This window comes from Ochlerotatus camptorhynchus, unplaced genomic scaffold (assembly GCF_037179485.1).
Source record: "Ochlerotatus camptorhynchus isolate MF236.1 unplaced genomic scaffold, CSIRO-AGI_Acam_v1.1 ptg000055l, whole genome shotgun sequence".
NCBI classification, from domain to species: Eukaryota; Metazoa; Arthropoda; class Insecta; order Diptera; family Culicidae; genus Ochlerotatus; species Ochlerotatus camptorhynchus.
Window position 1 is genome coordinate 3,746,294 of NW_027040545.1, and position 19,209 is coordinate 3,765,502.

Here is a 19,209-nt window from a genome sequence, read left to right on the forward strand (position 1 = left end):
AAGGAACGGAATGACTAATGTGTAGCAGTTTTGATGTAATATCCAACAACTTTTTTTTCTGTATTCGTCAGATGTGGTATGTGTCTCCGGTGGGATTCCGTGACATTTTCAAGAGCTGACATCTACTAGCTATATGTGAAAAAGAACTGGCATCACTGATAAAATTAAAATGTGGTGGCTTGCTCAATGCTTCAGTGGCGCCACCATGACAAATGCAAGCACATTCCCAACTAAAACATTATTTGCGATGAATGTGATTGTGAGTGTTATGTCTGTTTGTCTGTGGTTTAGCTTTGATGATTCCCCAATACATTTCGATTAGGCGGAAATCAGGAGACTTTGGGGCGGTTGATCAATTTCACAATGACGTCTACTCCATTATCGCGAAGCCACTGTTACGCATTTCTACTGTAGTGGCAGCTCACCAAATCTCGCCAAAACTTGACGGCGCCCGTTGGGACCTAATGAACGGCAATACACGTTTTTCAGTTGGTGTATAACTGTCCGTTCATATTGTTGGTTGTGATGAAAATCGGAGTCTTCTGCAGATTCCATGCCTGTCTACTGTACTACGCTTCGACGCCTTGATTGTACATTCCTTGAAACGTTTCAGCACTGCACAGACGGTGGTTTTGCTCATTTTCAACTCCTTTGCTCCTTTTAGTATCTTGTGTGCTCTTTTTTTTTCTTCCATCGCGTGGCAATTCAAGAAAAATATAAACTTTTTTTTAAATTGTTCACAGGATATGAAGAGAAAAACATTGTAATAATTTTTTATCAAAAGATTTCAGAACCGACCACTAGCAACGCTGTAACGGATTAAAAGAAGCGTACAGATTCTAAATTGGCAGGGCCTTAGAAGTTACATAGGAAATTAATTCATTTCATAACAAATTATTTAAATTAATTATTTTCTTGCTTTTACCATACGCTTTAAAAAAAAAGTATCATTTAATTGAACTTTTGTTCACGAGACGTCTTTGCCCAAGAGCTAGGAAAGATTTCCTAGAGTGATGAAAATAATTGGGGAATACTAGAGAAAGTACCTAGATGCATTTTGAGAAAGCGCTCAGATGATTCTAAAGAAACTCAAAAAATCTTGTCCAGGGCTAAAAACGATTCATATATAAAATATTTAAAATCCTAGACACAGAAAAGTTTCAGATTTGAGAAATTTAAGGTTTAAGACATAGAATTTGAAAAATTTATAATTCTCATGCTAAGAAGAGATTTTAATGTCTAAGTATACGGGACATTTTAATTTCTAAATGAAAATAAATCAATTGGCTGTGATAATGGATTTTGGCCTTTAACAAATTTTTTCATAATCATGAACCCAAACAAATTTCTGAAACTTAAGGACATTCAAATTATAGCTCAAAATAACCATTTTCAAGAAGCAGTCAGCAATCAAATGATATCAAATATTTTAATATGTTTTCAAAAGTCAAAATATGAAATGTTTTCAAAATGTCTGCGGAAACAAAATGTCTTCACATAAATTCAAATGTCTTCAAAATGAAGACATGTCCTCAAATCTGGTATACATGCTTGCTCGTCCTGTTCTGTGTGACAGTTTCTGTCGTTGGGTTTGAACGGTTATAACGGCATCGACTCTATCATAACTGATGTGTTGTGATAGGAGGGGCTCAGTGTCCTTTGAGCGGCCGTTTTTGATTACTGAGCAGAACATCGTGTGTTCAATGCCAAGCTCCTTCATATTGAAGAGTTTTAGAGTTACACTACTTGCTCGTCATGTGTTGGTTGTCATCGTCGTCGCTTTCGATTATTACAGCAGCAACTCGATCAAAAGTGGTGTATTGTAGTAGAGGGGTTCATTGGCCTTAGAGCGATTTATATTAGAGTACCGTTTTTGCTTACTGCGCAGAATTTCGTGGGTTTGACCCCAGCCTATTTAAAACTTTCCGAAAATCTCCAATATTTTTCCAGACTTTCAGAAATTGTGCTCAAACTAAATATTTTCAATATTTTGAATAATTAACACTCCGCATACGATGTCTCCGAAAAATGTGTAACGGCAAGTTAGCAATGGCATAACTTAGCCATTCCTTGATGAATTTCAAAAATTGTGGTACTTCTAGAATTCCTAGGGTCTGTAGATTATTTTGATTGTAAAAAGATTAAAAATAGGGTCGTCAACTTTATTTAAAAGCGAAAAGAGTCGTTACACATTTTTTAAAGGAGTGTTTATGAGTTTTGCAAGTGGCCTAAGATCCATAAATTAGATGAATGGGTACAAATGTTCATAATTAGCAAGAATACAGTCATGGTTCCAATATATGGATCCTGGAGGCAACGGAACGGTCCTCCGGAAGGTTCGGAAAGTGATTTATCCATGAAACTGATTCTAGAGCTACGAAGTTTTTTTTTTCGAAAACACTAGTAACTGTGATATAAGAAATAATTTAGTGCCGTGAAATAAACATGGTCCCGGATGGCCATGAGACCGTTCTCCTGAAGATCTGAAAGATTCTTAAAAGTGGTCCATCCATGAAACTGATCCTAGAGCTCCGCGGTTTTTTTTCAAAAACATTAGGAAATGTGATTTAAGAAAAAGGTTGGGGTCGTGTCATAAACATGGACCCAGAACATGGCTATGGAACTATCCTTCGGAAGATTCGGAGCATTGGTACAATTGGTTCATCCATGAATCTGATTCTAGAGCTCAGCAGTTTTTTTTAATCTCTTGGAACTGTGATATAAGAAATAACAATAGGTCGTGAAGTAAACATGGACCTGGATAGGCATGAGACCGTCCTCTGGATGATCTGGAACATCTTTAAAAGTGGTAAATCCATGAAACTGATCCTAGAGCTCCAGAGTTTATTTCAAGAAATGTTAGGAACTGCGTCATAAGATTGAATTTGGGGTCGTGACATAAACATGGACCTGGATAGCCATTGGACCGTCATTCGGAAGACCCGGAACATCCGGGTTTATGTCATGAACCCAAATTCTTTCTTATATCACAGTTCCTAATTTTTTCGAAAAAACTGCGGAGTTCTAGGATCAGGTTTATGGATAGACCACTTTTACGAATGTTCCGGAACTTTCAAGGACCGTTCCGTTATCTGCAGGTCCCATATATAAGAACCATGGCTGTATTCTGGCTAATTATTAACATTTGTACCCATTAATCGAAATTATGGATCTTAAACCACTTGCAAAACCCGAAACACACCTTACGATTTTTTTTTAAATTCATCAAGAAATGGCTAAGTTATGTCATTGCAAACTTGCTGGTACGCGTTTTTCGGAGGCTTCGTAGCCGGCGTAAAGTATTTTACCCACCGTATTCGGAGTGTTAATCAAGCTCGGTCATATGTGTAATAATTCAGGACGTAAAAAAATAAAACAAGATTAAAGGACTCAACCAAATCGTCAAGTATCAGGGGCTCAATATTTGTATGCTTTCAAGACGTTGAAAAATTAAAAAACCTTGCAAGTAGGGGAAATGTATGTAATGTCGGCCTAAGTGTCCCTAATTTGGGTCCATACATAAATTCAGTAATCGACTAAATTTTCAATAGCAACCAAAAATATCCATTAATACCGTTCATATAGATACAATTGATAAATAGTAGATTTTTAGTGATGGGCCCAATCTTAGATCCATAGGCCAACATTAGAGCCATTTCCCATATATAAATATTTGTAATATTCCAGGATTTGAGAAACTCTTCAAGCTACCGGGCTTGGGCAAATCTCCAAGCATTACGAGAATTGCACAATCATTGAACACCACATGCCAGTGCTCCTATTCAACGGAAAGGATCGAACAATCGGATGACTCATCTAACTTTCGGAATGTGCACACCAACCAGCGGTGTTTCTATAAAATTTTGATTGTTGCTCAGAAAGCCGTGCATTTGAAACAGTTCGCTTTCAAGCAGTAATCAAAGTCAAATAAAGCACCAAAGCACCAGGGTGTCACTGTGACCAGGGTTTGATCATTTCTAGACTGTGATCTCTTCGTGGCAAAATCTCTCACCCGTCGAGAAAGCTGCGCAGTGAGTTTTCCTCGATTCAGTGCTCACTTTGGGGAAAATTCGCCAAACACGCCAGTTAGTCTCGGTCAGTCTATCGTCGGAGACGAAGCTCGATCCACTCGTACATCCACTAAAGTCGCGTCCGTTTAGATAGTCTAGACACATGATGCGGATCGTTATGGCGTCCGTGGCATCTTGGAACAACAGCAGTGAGCGAGAAGCATAAACATCGTCATCGTCAACGTGAGTGGCCGTCTACCTTCCACCATCCCTTCGGCGTTTGTCAACGTGTGGAAAACATTCTCGCAGAGATCGCGGTTTTCTGAAGTCGCCAAGATCGCGGAGCGCGCAGATCTTCTTCTTCCGCCACACGAACACATGCTCTCGCAGCAGAAGAAGAGCACGCGCGCGTTCCTACTCAGCCGACCGACGTAGTAGCTGAAGCAATAGTAGTAGTGGTGGTGGTGGTAGTTCTCCAGGCCACCAGAGACTAAAAATAGTACAATACGGCCTGGATTTTTGGGAGATGTCAAAGTAGCTCAGCGCGGCTCGGTGTTCGGTTGCCCAGCGGTACTAGCCTGCATTGGCACTTTTTTCGGCCGATCTATTTATTGCAGAACGTGGTGATCGTCGCGACGGACCGTCATCTCTTGTTACGCCAACTAGTCGGAGAAATTGTTCAATTGTTCCGTTTGGAGACAAGGGCAGTCATCAAAATCAGCTGCGCATCGCTTCGACAGGATCCCTCGACCAAAGGTGATAAAAGTGTGTGTGTGTGTTTGTCGTACACCCCCCAGTAGTGATTTGATCGTAAGGACTGCTGTCTTATCCTTCCACTATCACCAGTTGGTCCCTCTCTCCCACCCATCCGTCACAGTGTGAATCAAGATCGTAGTGCAAAAGAGACCGAAGAGAATGTATTTATGTGCGCGCAAAGAAGAAGCAATGTCGATACACATGTGGGTCGGTCGCGAATCCTGAGCTCATTAGCCAATTAGTCACCGATCAACTATGCAAAGATAAGTGCGTGCGTTAATCTTTTCACGTCCTTTAGTAGATAACTAGTTTACGGTTTTCGGTCGAAGTGAATTTGACGTGCAATTGAAGAGAGACGATGTGAAGTGAACAGACTCCAAGCGATTCTTAAACCACCCACCATTACCGAGCAAATTCACGGTGAGAAATGTCAAAGCGAATGCTCAATTTTCCAATCCAAGAAGACGGAGAAGGAAAAACCTGAACATTGACCACAGTGAGAGAGCGTGTTGTAGAGTAAAAGATAATTGAATTTCCTAGTACCGTACCAGCGCAGCCAGCAGTGTCTTTCGGGTGACACTTGATTTTTGCTCTTAATCTTCAATTCAATACCAGTTATAAATAAATTTCGCTTTTACTCAATCAAAAAACGACAGCACCGAGCCGTAACAAACGGTGGAATCCATCGTAATACATCGTATCGCAAGTAATTGCAAGTCGCAAAAGTACATTCCATAAGATGAGAAAATAACAACAACAACAATAACAAAAATAATATCAATAATACGGCCAAAGCATAAATGTAAAATTCAGGCAAGCTGCTTCCGAATCATTTTGAGAACAATTAAAATCTTCTCCCGGCTACCCGCAGCAGATGCACAGCCATAGAAAGTAGGCAAATGTCTTTTCCTTTGCCACAGTACAGAGCGGAATAAAATTATATGGACAAAGAATGATGAGATTAAATTATCTAGCTGTATTTAATCTTGTTTAATTTCTATTGTTTTAAATTGAATGGTGAATTGATGAAACAATGCATCGATTCGATAATCCAAAGTTTAGAACATTTTACAATTTCTCAAATCATTTATAACAATATGTAATATGCATGATATATACGTTCGTAAAACAGAATATTTATATAGAAATATAGGACAGTGGCTCTGAATAAGCTACAATTACAACGTTCGAATACTGAAATATGCTTATACTTGAAGATTTTAAGGTTTTAAATTATATGTTGAAGTCAGTGGCGTCGCGTCCACATGTGCAACCTGTGCACGACACATGTGCAAATAATTAAAAAAAAATGCGTTTAGATTTTTATAGATTTGATGGTCACATTATAGCTGTACTTCTTTACGCCAAACCACAAGTGACCATGAATACACTATTTTATAGTGTGGCTCAATTAAATCTTCGACCTTATTTGCTTCAAAAAGGATTCAGTTCAGTTCGGATGGTCTTCCTAATCCCCATGACAAAACTCGTAGTGCTCCTAAAACCGAGCTTTTTTGGGTGGCGGATGGCAAGTTTGTGAATGGTTAAATGCCTGATGTAAGCCAAGCAGATCTTCTATCACCTCTTAAAACATACCACAAATTTCCCACAATACTTGGCGGTTTGCACCACTAGTTGTAATTGAAACTTTCAGCAGTTACGCGTCAAACGGGAGCAACACGGAAACAGCAGTCTGGTACGCTTTGGACGTTATCATACTTACAGACCGGTTTGAATGTGTGAGTTTAAATTAGAAGAACATTTGTGATGTATGGGTGCCCAAAGCGTGCATTTCTCGCTGTGCACTTGGATATCTGATTGCAGGCAAAGAGAGTAATGGAGAAAGAGAGCGCAAAAGCTCGCTCTAACTCTCTTGTCAGTTGTAAATCTCTCAATTACCGATGGTTGCGCCGGTACGCCTGTCAAAACTTATGAGCTTCCCCTGGTTCATTCTGATAGTATTGTTCTGATGAATTAAGAGTTGATTAATAAGTTTGCTACCCAGAGGACTTCATGAATTTTCTCTAGATTTTGACACTGTTTTGTATCAAAAAATGTTTTCGGAAGTGTTTGACGGATATTTTTCATTACACTTCAGTCGAAAGAGTTAGCCTTGTGATAAAAACGAGAATTTGCTAAGTTTTGCAATTCCTCCTACGTCGGTTAGCGCGAAAAGGGCCATGCAAGCTTTGTTGTTGTAACTGCAAGGCTCTTCAAATGTTACGTTAGGTAGTGATTTATATAGTAATTGAGAATATGTCCCTCGAATTCATGGAGCATTGCAAAATAAAACAAAAACTAATATGTGGTGGTAAACTATAACGAACAAAGTTTGGTGCACAGGTAAACAAATGAGGCACGCGACGCCTCTGGTTGACGTACAAAGTCTGATTTTTGCAACTAGACCAAGCAAGCAAATTTTTCCTTTTGTAGTATTGCAGTTGCACCCTATGAAATAGTCATGTAAATTTCGGTGCCCTGAGACCGAAACATGTAAGTGGGCACATAAGAATCATGTAAAAGGAACGAGAAATGTAATTCAACCGAACACAGTTTTCATCGAGTTGTGTATGTTTCCGTTTTGAAACACATGACATGTTTACGTTCCATGAGTTACGCCGAAGATGAATTACGTCAAATGTAAAAAATAGTGTGTGGCTACAATGGTCCTTAAAATAACATCCCCCAGTAGTGCTTTAATTGCTGGAAACCTTATTGCTACTTCGAGCATGTTTTCTTATCGCCCAATGTGTTTCATAATATCAATGAATTAGGCATTTAAAATAAGGTCACACTTAGAACTTTTTGTAGAAATCTGTTTAATTTTACCGAAATCTCGTGTTTACCGTTCGGTAGATAGTTCGGTTATGTTTTGTATTACTGAAAAATCTGTAATTCTAATAAAATAATGGTTGTCACAATTACTGAAGCGTTCTGTGGTTTAACAAATTGTTTTGTAAAATTTTAATTAAATTTATTTTTATTTCGTCGAATCTTTCGGTATTATTTACAGATATGCTGTAAAAGCCTGCAATAAATTTTCCGAAAAAAAATACTTTTGTACCTTGTTGTGTACCTAGATTTACACATTTATTGAACTTTCTGCACTAAAATAATATTAAAATTAAAGCACACAACGCAAAAACTTCGATCCAGTCGTGCATAATTGCTTCACCACATGGCAGTTCCGGCGATGATGCAGTAAATTATCTGCTTAAAGTGAAAACCAAAATAATAAGGTGCACTGGGGAAAGTGTCCTCATTTTCTGATTAATTTTAAATGCTGCAGGGCATAGAGTATCATTCTATCTTGCCACACAATATACAAATTTATGCATTGGATGGCATAGAAAAATCTCAATTAATAACTTGGAAGTACATCTAGAACACTAAGTTGAGAGCAGGCAAAACGCTCGCTACAGAAGCGTAAAAAGCAACAAATTTGACAAAAAATAGTTAAAGGTTGTGCCCAAAGCACGACTGCATTGTACCCTGAGAGGATTTCCCGCCGTTTTTTATGAATGGAACGAGCATGAGCATGAGCATGATTGACCGCCCACGGTTGCTACACTGTTATTGCCAGACCAGCTGTAATTACACATAGAACCAATAGACGATGTTTGGGACTAGCAATCATCCTCAATGTGTATAAACTGGGGATCTCAAACTAGGCAATACCAGCGCCGGCCGCGCCCGAACACAGGTCAAGAAAGGAAGGAGTAGGAATGTGTTGACGTGACACTCGCTTTGATGGAAGCCGAGAACACCTCTGCACTTCCACGAGGAATCACTGGGATATTGGGTAATAGGGTTGGGTTTGCAGCAGAGTTCGTTTTGGTAAACGATAAGCTGAATTGATGTCCTAACCATCATATAACGCGAAGGAGCTTGAGATTGAGCCCACGGTATTCTGCTCAGTAAGCAAAAACGTTTGCCACGAGGCTGACGAGCTCCTTTTTAATCATCGAGTTGCTGTTATTACCATGTAGTCATGTTAACAAATAAAACGATTGAAGAATCTTGAATGTGGATGGGCTTGAGATTAGTCTTATGATGTTCTGCTCAGTAAGCAAAACCGGTTGCTCTAAGGCCACCGAGCCCCTCATATCACATTATAGCGTTACTCAAGTTTTTATAACTATTCAAACCCGGCACCGACAACGAAAAGTTTTACAAAATACACGATAAACAAACGATCTAACCATAGTCTAGTCTAGTCTAGTCTAGTCTAGTCTAGTCTACACATACACAGCCAGTACTTGAAAGAATCCTGGAAAATGATACATCTATCATTTTTCTTGTCATTATTAATGCCTGCTGCACATCAAGGATGTGAAACAAACAATAAAGCGGCCAGGCCTACTGTGTAGCGTTTAGTTAATTTTTGTGGAAGTGAATGTTTACCATGTCTACTTAATAAGTATAGACAGTGGTTAACATTTAATCCACAGGTAATCAAAGAGCGGGGACATACCGTACCAACCGCTCCGTATGCTGGATTTGAAAATAGGCTATATAAATCGTTGGGAGTGACAGAGCTAAGAAAGTTAATGTACACTCCTTGGTTGTCCGATCTCCTGGGATGGAACACAGGTATTTACCCCTTGTGTTCGAGCGAACAGTCCTCCCTCCGTACAAGCGTGGACGGCACCGCCAACCCACTGCCATCCCTCAATCGATCCAGCCGACCTCAGTTGAAGGACAACGGAGAGCGGTGTGCGGACGTAACCTATACGGAGGGAATGCTGTATTCGCCTAGGTTATAGCGCCCTTGCTCGCTACCATTTTCTTCTAGCGGTTGGGACCTGAGCACTAACTCTTGTCCTAGCCCTATATGGCATATGGTTATAGCGCCATTACTCGCTTTCTGAAAAGAGAAGAAGGGAAGGGAAGGAGAGGAAAAGGACTTGGGAAAAGGAAATGCGGAATTCCTTTCCTCATTAGTATTTGTATCGTCAACTTTTATGAAAACTATATAGGGGAAATGTTGGCTTCGGCAACACCTCAACCTACTATCGTCAGGGGGGTAAACAAAGTCCTAGAGTACTCAGATTTGGCCAATAGATGCTCTGAAATAAAATGTACCGACATGCCAAAATTGAGCTCCCAAGGACGTTGCTTACCCCCCTGACGACAATAGGTCAAGGTATTGCCGAAGCCAACATTTCCCCTAAATCATTTTTCCTTGGTCAGAGGTATTATTACGACATTTGAATAAAATTGTCTTATCATTTGTTATTCAAAATTTAATGTTATAATGATCAACATAGCTTTGAATTATCTAATATAAATCGGTAACACTGTCCTGCAACCGATTATTTTTTTAATCCGAAAACTAAAAGTTACGAAAAAGCACTTAGGCCTTCATTAAGTTCCACTTTCACGCGACGTTCAATGTTTCGCGGTTTGCTCTTTACGCATTGTTCAGGCTATCATAACAAGCTATGACCAACGTGACGATTGCTTAAGCCCTGGTTAAACAAGTAAACAAGTTATTAAAATGAAATCATGTTCCCGAAAGCAGTCAACAATGTATCTTAAACCGGATCAAGCGTGCGCCCTATTTTTCTAAACATTCCGACGCGGTCCGCCCAATATCTATCAATTACGTTTTTCTACAATAGTAGCCTGGGATAAATCCTAATTCGACCGACACGTGTTTGTTGAAACATTATATTCTGCCTAATATCAGTAGTCAGTAGTCATTAGGAAACCTGTTACTATATTACCACATATGTATCCTTCTTTCATGAATTTGTCCACTGACTGGCAGTGGCATTATGGATAAAATCCTCCTGGAACCATCTTTTATATAAATAATTTCAAGAAGCTTAAATCCGGGAGTTAGAAGGTGACAGCTCTATCACAACTCCTAAAGCCCATTTCAAGATCGCAAGCATTCCGAAGCTTTTTTCGTATATGCTAAGCCCCGCTCCAATACATTTCAATGTAGGAATCATTAATAATGTACTGGGACTTTCAACCAAGCGGTATTGCTTGATTGACGCGTATTTAATGAGTTGGAAATGTTTGTAGTATCACTAGTACTAGTACTCGGAAATTAAGTATGAAAATATTGTAAAGGACAAAATGGAACGAACTCACCAAATCTGGCCAAGTGAACCTAACAAGCTGGTATGATGTGTTAGAGGGGAAGTCGCAATTGTAGACGGTTCGCTTCACAGGGTAATCCGGTTTGTGGTAAAGCTTGCACGGAATGTATAGTCTTGAAATACGTCTTGGCCGTCTGATCCAATCCACATATGTTAGAAAAAAATCCGGAGCAACGCAAAATCCATAAATTTAACGGGATCAAATTTCTTCGCTTCCATCTACAAGCACAACACTCTTCTATCTCCCACCGGTTTGTCCACTCGTGGTTGTCTAATAATCCGTTCGTTTCTATTTGTTGTAACAACCGAGCACTTACACACGAAATTATTGATTAAGTTTCAGTTGACGGAGTTTTTCAATTCTCTTACTAAATTTTCACTAAACACTCAGTAAAATTCGCGAAAAATAAAGCAGCAGCATAAACAAAACACGTCAGATCCAATCCGATAAACAAACGATCTAACCATACATTTTTAATATGAAAGGATCTGGGACCGCGTTTTTCTGCTCAGTAAGCAAGCCACTTCAACCGAAGATCTTTGAAATCCTTAAACTAAAAGTTACGAAAGAGGCCTTTATTAAGATCCATTTTCACGCGACGTTAAATGTTTCGATTTTCACTTTACGCATGGTTCAGGTAATCATAACAAGCTATGACCGACGTGACGATTGTTTAAGACCTAGTTGAACAAGCTATTCAAATGAAATTACGTTCTCAAATTTTACTTGGCATGTAATGAACAACAGAAATACGCGATAATTCATATTTTCAGTGGTTGGTGGTTAATTTTAAATATACTAACGGTACTGCCTACGACTATGACGGCGATTACGACGGCGCCTACGACAACGACAACAGCGAATTTGTAACTTACTATTTGTCTAGGATAAACACCTTTGCCCGACACCTCCACTGGTTCTTCATGACCACTATCTGTCACTGTTTGCAAAATATCTAATAGCAATTACCTTTGTTGTAATACTTCCTGTATTGCCATGGTCATCTGGGAGGAGCGTCGCATTTAGTGCTTTCCCAGGAACCGTTCACGGCCTCCAGCTACCGCCCGTCCAGTCTTGGGCGTTGTAACGTTTTGCGTTTTTTGTAAATAGTTTTTCGTTGAAATCTAATTTATTTAAAAATTAAATCTTTTTTTATGTCAAGTTTACTTAGAAATGAAATATTTCATCCGTGTAAATAAAATCAGACCATTGCTGTGTCGATTAAACAACTTTGCCATATTTAATGTACCGTTTTCTTTTAATGAATGGAACGGGGCAGAAAGTATCTTTTGTGCAGAATATGTAAAAAGCAGGGACTTCGAATGTTAATCTATAGAGGTACCAGACATGTTTTGCACTGCCCAGTACTCTGTGGACAATTAACGGAAAACAGATTATGCGTAGTTTCCGATAGATGTCACTGCAAACAACAGCAGTGACATCTGATGGAACATGAATGCAGAAGCTTGACAAATTGGTTAATTTGAACTCAAATTTCACACTAGTGTCGAATCATCGAAAATGTCAATTTGTTTTTGATTAATTGTAGATGCTGTGCCTGAGGCTTCTCTAATAAAATTTGTATGGTTATTTTGCTTAACGACGTGTTCGGGGTATCATCCAAACCATTTGTTGAATAGTTCTACCATTTGTGTTATCGTTAATTTATATTATTTGTTAATTAGGGTTCCATCTAAGCGAGTGTAACGTCAACACATTCCTACCCATTCCTTTCTTCACCTGCATTCGGACGTGGCCGGCGCTGAGAGCACCAGTGTTTACGCATTGAGTATGAATGCTAGTCCCGAGCAGTTACAGCTGATCTGACCACAGGCGATCAAACCACAGGCGATCAATCACGCTCATTAATTGTAGATTTTGAGCCTGAATTCCAATTTTTTGACAATCTTTTTTTTTTTTTAATTCTTTATTAAAGAGATTTTTAGCCTTAGGCTAGTTCATCTCTAAATCACCGACAATCCACCGCTACATGAATGTACACTTAGTTTATATTACAGTGTTGCTCGACATTCTGTTTAGCTGCGTCTCAGTAAAATCATGCCGAGATTCAGTTGATAAACGAGAGTATTGCTGAGATTTCAGTTAAAATAAATTCCTAGGTAGTCAGCGGTGCCGATCTCGACAAGACAGTCTAAGGGTGAACGGCGTTTACATTTTGTAAGCTTTAAACCGATTAAACGGAAAATGGTATATTATGAGCTGTGAAAATATTGCATGAAACCAACGAATTATCCATCTGAGCCAGCCTACAAGTTGAACAAAATATAGCTCAGCCAACTATTGACGAATTTAAAATCTATTGGCACCATTTGAAACTTAAAATTTAAAATACTTTAAAGATTTATTCGGTATCAATAGATTTAAAATCAATCGGTAAATAGCTGAGCAATGATAATCAAAATGCCTCAATAATTTATTACAAGCTCGATAGTCATAGCAAGCGAGCACGTGATTGGTTGATTAAGGCTAAAAAGTTTAATCAATTTTCATTAGTTAATTATTATTGATTAAAAACTATCAGCATTATACCAACCACATCTTACATTCAATCTGAATCAAATGCTGTAATTAAAATTGAAATTCATTCAGCAATGACCATGTTATAAGCGTTCAATAACCTGACACTATTTCGTGACATTTTTTTTTATTTGCATCCCAGTAGTCCTACGTCAAAAATAAAAAATTATTTCAAGCCCGAGGGCCGAAAGTTAGGCAACGCTGACCAAAAACATCAAATGAAATCCTGATTGAAAGGTAATACACTTCTAAAAAAACACACACCATTTAATTCTAAACAACTTCTACGAAGATACCTATCGCCTTCATTGAATAGAAACGGTGTAAATATGTTCTCCCTACTAAATTCCGGCCAGAATGGAATGGATTGAGACACTATTTAAGCTAACTTCAATTTGAATGGTCCTACTAAAGTTGTCGAAGACGGAAAATTTCCATATGGTCGTTATCATTGGGATTGCGATAAAATAATGATTGGCTCACTAGCGCACCTAGCGATCCAGTTTTGAAATAAACCATCTTATCTGGATTCTTCCTGATTTTTATGGACATCCAGACAATCTCTTGTCTAGAATAGATGTTTCATAATGTTCCAGATTTTTCCAGAGCTCTTAATTAGCCTTTGGTTTACAATAATGTATCATTAACTTTGCTGGTATAATCAAACTTCTGACGAATCTCAAGTTATCATTTGAATTTGCATCACATATTCTACTATTAAACAGACTATTAAAACATTTTGACACCTGAAAATGTTTGTTTTGAGCATCCGGTTCTATAATATTTAATAAATTTGTTTCATCAGAGATGTGAACAACGAGAACTTTGTTTCATTCAACCTTAAAAAAAAAATACTTAGCTATTTTTCAAATGGTACGATAATAATGGCTACATTTCCGATAGTAAAAAGAATAACTTCATAAAACAGTTATGAACAATTTTTCTACGCTGGAACTTGATCCATTTAATGTTAACGATTTTGTCGCTCCGGGAAAATTTACAAATATTGCTGCTCGAGGAATCATTCAGGCGATTTATCAAGAATTTAGAGAGCTGAGAAACCTTAATTTGTTGGATTATTTTTTTGGGGTTAAAGTGGTGAGCTGGCATTTCCTCAAATAAGAAAACTTGTTCCAAGCCGTGTGGCCCCGCCAAACTCAGAATATATTGGAGAATTCTAAATAAACTGATCGAAATCTCAAAACATGCTAAATGTTTCGATAATGCGTCTGATTACAAATAAACATGTTAACCTCAACACCAATGATAGTGACTAGGCGGACATCTCCACGCTATTTTAATGTTTGTCAAAAAGTAACAAACGTATGTATAGCCTTTTTCTGCTGAAAACAAATGTGAACACCTTAAAAAAAGGCATTTGAATGCACATATAATAAAAATATTCATTGTCAAGAACATCCATACGAATCCAAACTTTTTATTCTACAAGAGCCAGATTTTTCCAAAAATCACTTGGCATCCCTGGACAGGATCAGGGTATCAAAAGACGGTGAGCGAGCAACAACGTGAACAACTCTCTCTGCTGCACAACAATTAGGTAACCACCAAGTATTAGTATTTGTAGTATATCAACCTCATATTTGCATTGCAGGTGCTTCTGTTGTAAATCAGCATGCAAAAAGCAAATGCTTATGCCAGATCGCAGCAATTTAATGCACAATAGCCGCAAATTAGCATTTTCAATGCCTATTTTTCGAAATTTCATTGAAATCATCCAAATGGTGGTGGAAAGAGTCCGATAGTGACAATATAATAAATAATAAATAATTCATTTAAATTATTATTAATAACCTGTATTGAATGCCATTGTAATGCTATCTTTACCGTCAGATTGTGGGGCCTAGTAGTAAAGCATTACATTTTTCCAATGTGGTTTTTAGTTGTATTTAAAGCGACTATAATGTTTAAAAGCACTATAGAGCTTGCCGTAGAAGCTGCTGATTATGTGCAGTTTGTAATGCATCTTGGTTACCTGGTCATGATCAAAACGATGGGATTATAGAACAGAAAATATCCACTAAGCTTGTGTGTATCATCAACCTTGCATGGAGATGAACTAGCCACGGCTAAAAATCTTCTTAATAAAGACTAAAAAAAAAAAACAAAAAATCAATCGTGCCACAATGACAAACAACATTATTATGTTGCATGTGGACACTAATTAACCATTATTATTTGACTCGTTTATAGTTTGTCCTTCACATTAGATGTAAGTATGTTCCATTTCCTTGGCAGGATCAATATTGAAAGCAAACAAAACACTAGCACCTCCAGCTAATTTTTGAAAAAAAAAACTGTACGCCGTCTGAAAGGTCTCACTCAGATAAACAATTTTACCGATGACGGGTACTTTCTATTTCGTCATCTGAAACAGAACAACTTTACCAAAGAAAACTTTCGATGTGTAGAAATCAGTGCAAACAATATTTTTCTCACTAATGATGCCTAGTGAGCAAATTTTGAACGACAGTACCCGCAATAAGAAAGCTCTCATTTAAATGAATAACTTTGCCGAAGAGGGAACTTTCCATACGGTCCATAAGAAATGAGACAATATGTTGCTCACTGGTGCCTCCTAGTTGGTAACACTCACCATTAGGAAAGCCTCATTCAAATGAGCAACTATAAATGTGTGTATGATGAGGGGCAAGAGAAATATAACAAAACAACAATTGAGGTTTCCAACAACTTTGCCAACTTTGAATGTGGATCTTCTATTAATATCAAAGTATTGAAAAATTGAACTCATCGAATACAAACACATAAAGCAACCAACGATAAAGACTAAACGCTTGCTACCACTACCACGATAAATTCTCTCTGTTACTTCGTGAAGCAGCTTGTCAACAATCTGGTCGTTTCCTTCTACCCGCCCGAGCGAGCTATATGAATAAAGCAGGTTGTCATGAAAATAGGAAGAAGATTATATCATTAATGCTTTCTATTTCTGACAAAGCGTTATCGTTCAGTTCGTTGATCGTTTGTCATTTTGTCATTTGGAGATGTTTTTCATTCCTTGATTGAGGTATTATAAATATTCCTAAAGTCGCTGTAATTATATGAGCCAATTTGTCAGTGTTAGCCGTGCCGTCTCTAAAGCCATCTTTATTGTCGATCTCTTTCGATCGGATATCGCTTGCGGTCCACTTAATATGCAGCAGTTGAATATTATCATAAACAATTCTAACGAAAATTTTAATGAACCCTTGGTTATCAGGTGTAAAATGTTAAATCATGGTTACAACAATGTTGATACCAATTCGTCTTGTGCTAACCTTAAGATCTCGTTTTACAATGTTTTTTTACACTTCTGACCATCTGTCATTGTTGCATAAGAGTACTAGACAGTGCTCGAAAAACCTCAAAAACTCAAATCTCATGCGTGAGTTTATTCACCCATGAGTTTTGTCTTGCAAAATTCAACTGCACAAAAATCAAACGATGAGTTTTCAAGTTTAAAAATGCATTGCTTTGTTTTTTGTAACCCAATATGCATAAGCATGCTATCAGTCGACGTTTGAATGGTTTTTACGAGTTTAAAGCTGGAATGATTTTTTGGTGTTGTAAGTGCGTGAAAATGCATGAGAATCTCAAGCGTGAGATTTGTTTGCCATTTTCTGAGCCGAACTTGTTTAGATTCTAGATTACAAGCATATTGAGTGACTTCACACTACGCCGGTTATCTCAACTTTAAAATAGGGGTTCTGAGCCCGTTATGCCATTGCAACTTACTGTAGCGTAGGACAGTCCAAAACGTACCCTTGGGGTAAAATGGCCCCGCGTGGCTTTTCATAGCTTTCCCATAATCAATTCGTGAATTTAACCAGCAGCATTGCTAGATCTGAACTTAAACTAGCATTTCGGCACACAATATCCCATAATTACATAGTAATAGGAAACCAACAAAAAACCACGCGAGGCATTTTACCATTTACATTTTATTTTATGAACTGGTACAAACAACTGCAACCCACAGTGTTTGCCATTTTTTCCATCCTCCCTAATCCCAGCATCGCTCGCTTTGCTCGTTGGTCATTTCTGCTACTTCGCATTAGTTTTCCACTATCCATCGCCTTCTGTAGCGGATTTAATCATCACACAGTCTTACTTCAAAGTGACGCCACACGGTGACGAAAAATGGACCTCCTGCTCCCCAGCGAGTGTCGTTCGATTCCATGGGGGGAAATATCATTGTGTCGCGTAACCTCGATAAATCCCATCACCACAGTTTTTGTGCGATCATCAATCTTCCACACATCCATCTCCCAGCATCATCCCGAGCCGCGATGAGGAAAAACGAAACACAAAAGTGTCCAAGTTGATCACCTTTTTCTGCTCGATTTCTGCCCGCCGTGTGACCAGAAGAGAGTGGTTGTAATTGGAAGTCCCTAAAAATACCAGCCACCAGCCGATACAGACACGGCACTTCCTCGATTGTGGAGAGCTCGCTCATTCTGCTGGCTAGAATTCGACTCTCCTAGTGTTTGTGGACGGTCTCACATACCAGTTATCACCATCTTTTGTTTGAAACGGTTTATTTTAAGAAATTCTATCAGCAGTGGTACCAATTTTCAACCAGTGAGAGTATGGAAAATTTAAAAATACAAATCCGCTACTACTGGTGAGCGAGCGGAGAGAAAAACGACTGTCCTGTGTCCGTGTTTTCGTCAACTCGACGACGTCGGTTGGATTCCTTGTCGCACACAAGAGCCAGCCAGAAGCGGCCCGAAGAAAAACAACATACCGATCATAGGGTTGCCACCGCGATAATTCCAAAGGAGAATATTTTCTCCATTATATCCACGGATCATCATCACGTGATTTCGATTTTGAATAATTCAGTGACCTGGTGTTGGTGATAGTAATTTCATCAAATTCCATTGACTCCAGAAGTAAGCTCCTTCATCCCATAGGCTGGTAGCCCTAATTGAATAACACATTCGAGAAAAAAAAGTACCAACACTTCCAATCGAAGTCCTCGCGCCAGACTCACTGTTTTAATGTACAATACCAGCCAGGCCGAGTACACGCGTTCGGTAGCATAGTTTTGTTGGCCAGCAGTAGCACTCGAAATATTTGCCACACTATTTGGGTGACTAAATCGGGCGCATCAAACTCGCGTCGTCTCGCCACTAGCCGAGCGTGTTAAGTGTATGTATAGTTGTTGGAGATACTCGCCGTCGCTCGGTCGGTCGGTCGTCGGAGGACCAATCACATGACACACATGGTCAGATCGCTGGGAGATCACATTTTCCATGAATACACTGCCACCGGGAAGAAAACAACACATCGCAAACACATTAAACAGCTACCCCTTGCCAATTCCCTGACCAAAGTGGACCAAGATGCCTCGTTAGTCATTAGGAATAGAATGAGCTTTGCCCGCATTGCGTGTCTTCTTCACATCCTCCATTTCGACGACCAACACGAGACCTGATCATGATTACGAACAGCACGAAAAACACACATCCACCCGAACGCGTGCGACGAACAACAGTTAAGTATGTTTTCATTTACACTTGTTCGGTTGAGTAAAACACAGAAAAAAAGTGGCAGTGGAAAGCTGAAACCACCCACCACCGAACACATAACAACAAATCCCAAGCCCGCGATGACATTCGGTGAAAACTCCCCCACATGAACTGATTCGAGATACAAAAAGTTCTGCACTCTGAATGACTTGATGACGACGACGCCATCGGACGCCACCTTGCCTATTTGCTTGCTTGCGTCGCCTCACTTGTGGACCAAAGCATAATTCAATGGCACC

The 19,209-nt window shown here is 38.9% G+C and overlaps 1 protein-coding gene across 4 annotated transcripts in view; it reads left to right on the top strand.

Moving 5' to 3' along the window:
* Positions 1-4,100: 4,100 nt before the first annotated feature.
* The window catches only part of LOC135717393 (protein tramtrack, beta isoform), a 52,815-nt gene continuing 37,706 nt past the window's right edge, over positions 4,101-19,209 (top strand). Inside the window, exon 1 of one of the 4 annotated variants that reach the window (XM_065239456.1) lies at positions 4,101-4,766. The gene's annotated coding sequence lies outside the window, so the exon portion shown is untranslated. Of the gene's footprint in view, positions 4,776-4,847; positions 5,187-5,450; positions 5,473-19,209 lie in introns of those variants that run through there. The other 3 variants (XM_065239458.1, XM_065239454.1, XM_065239460.1) reach the window with 3 other exon arrangements.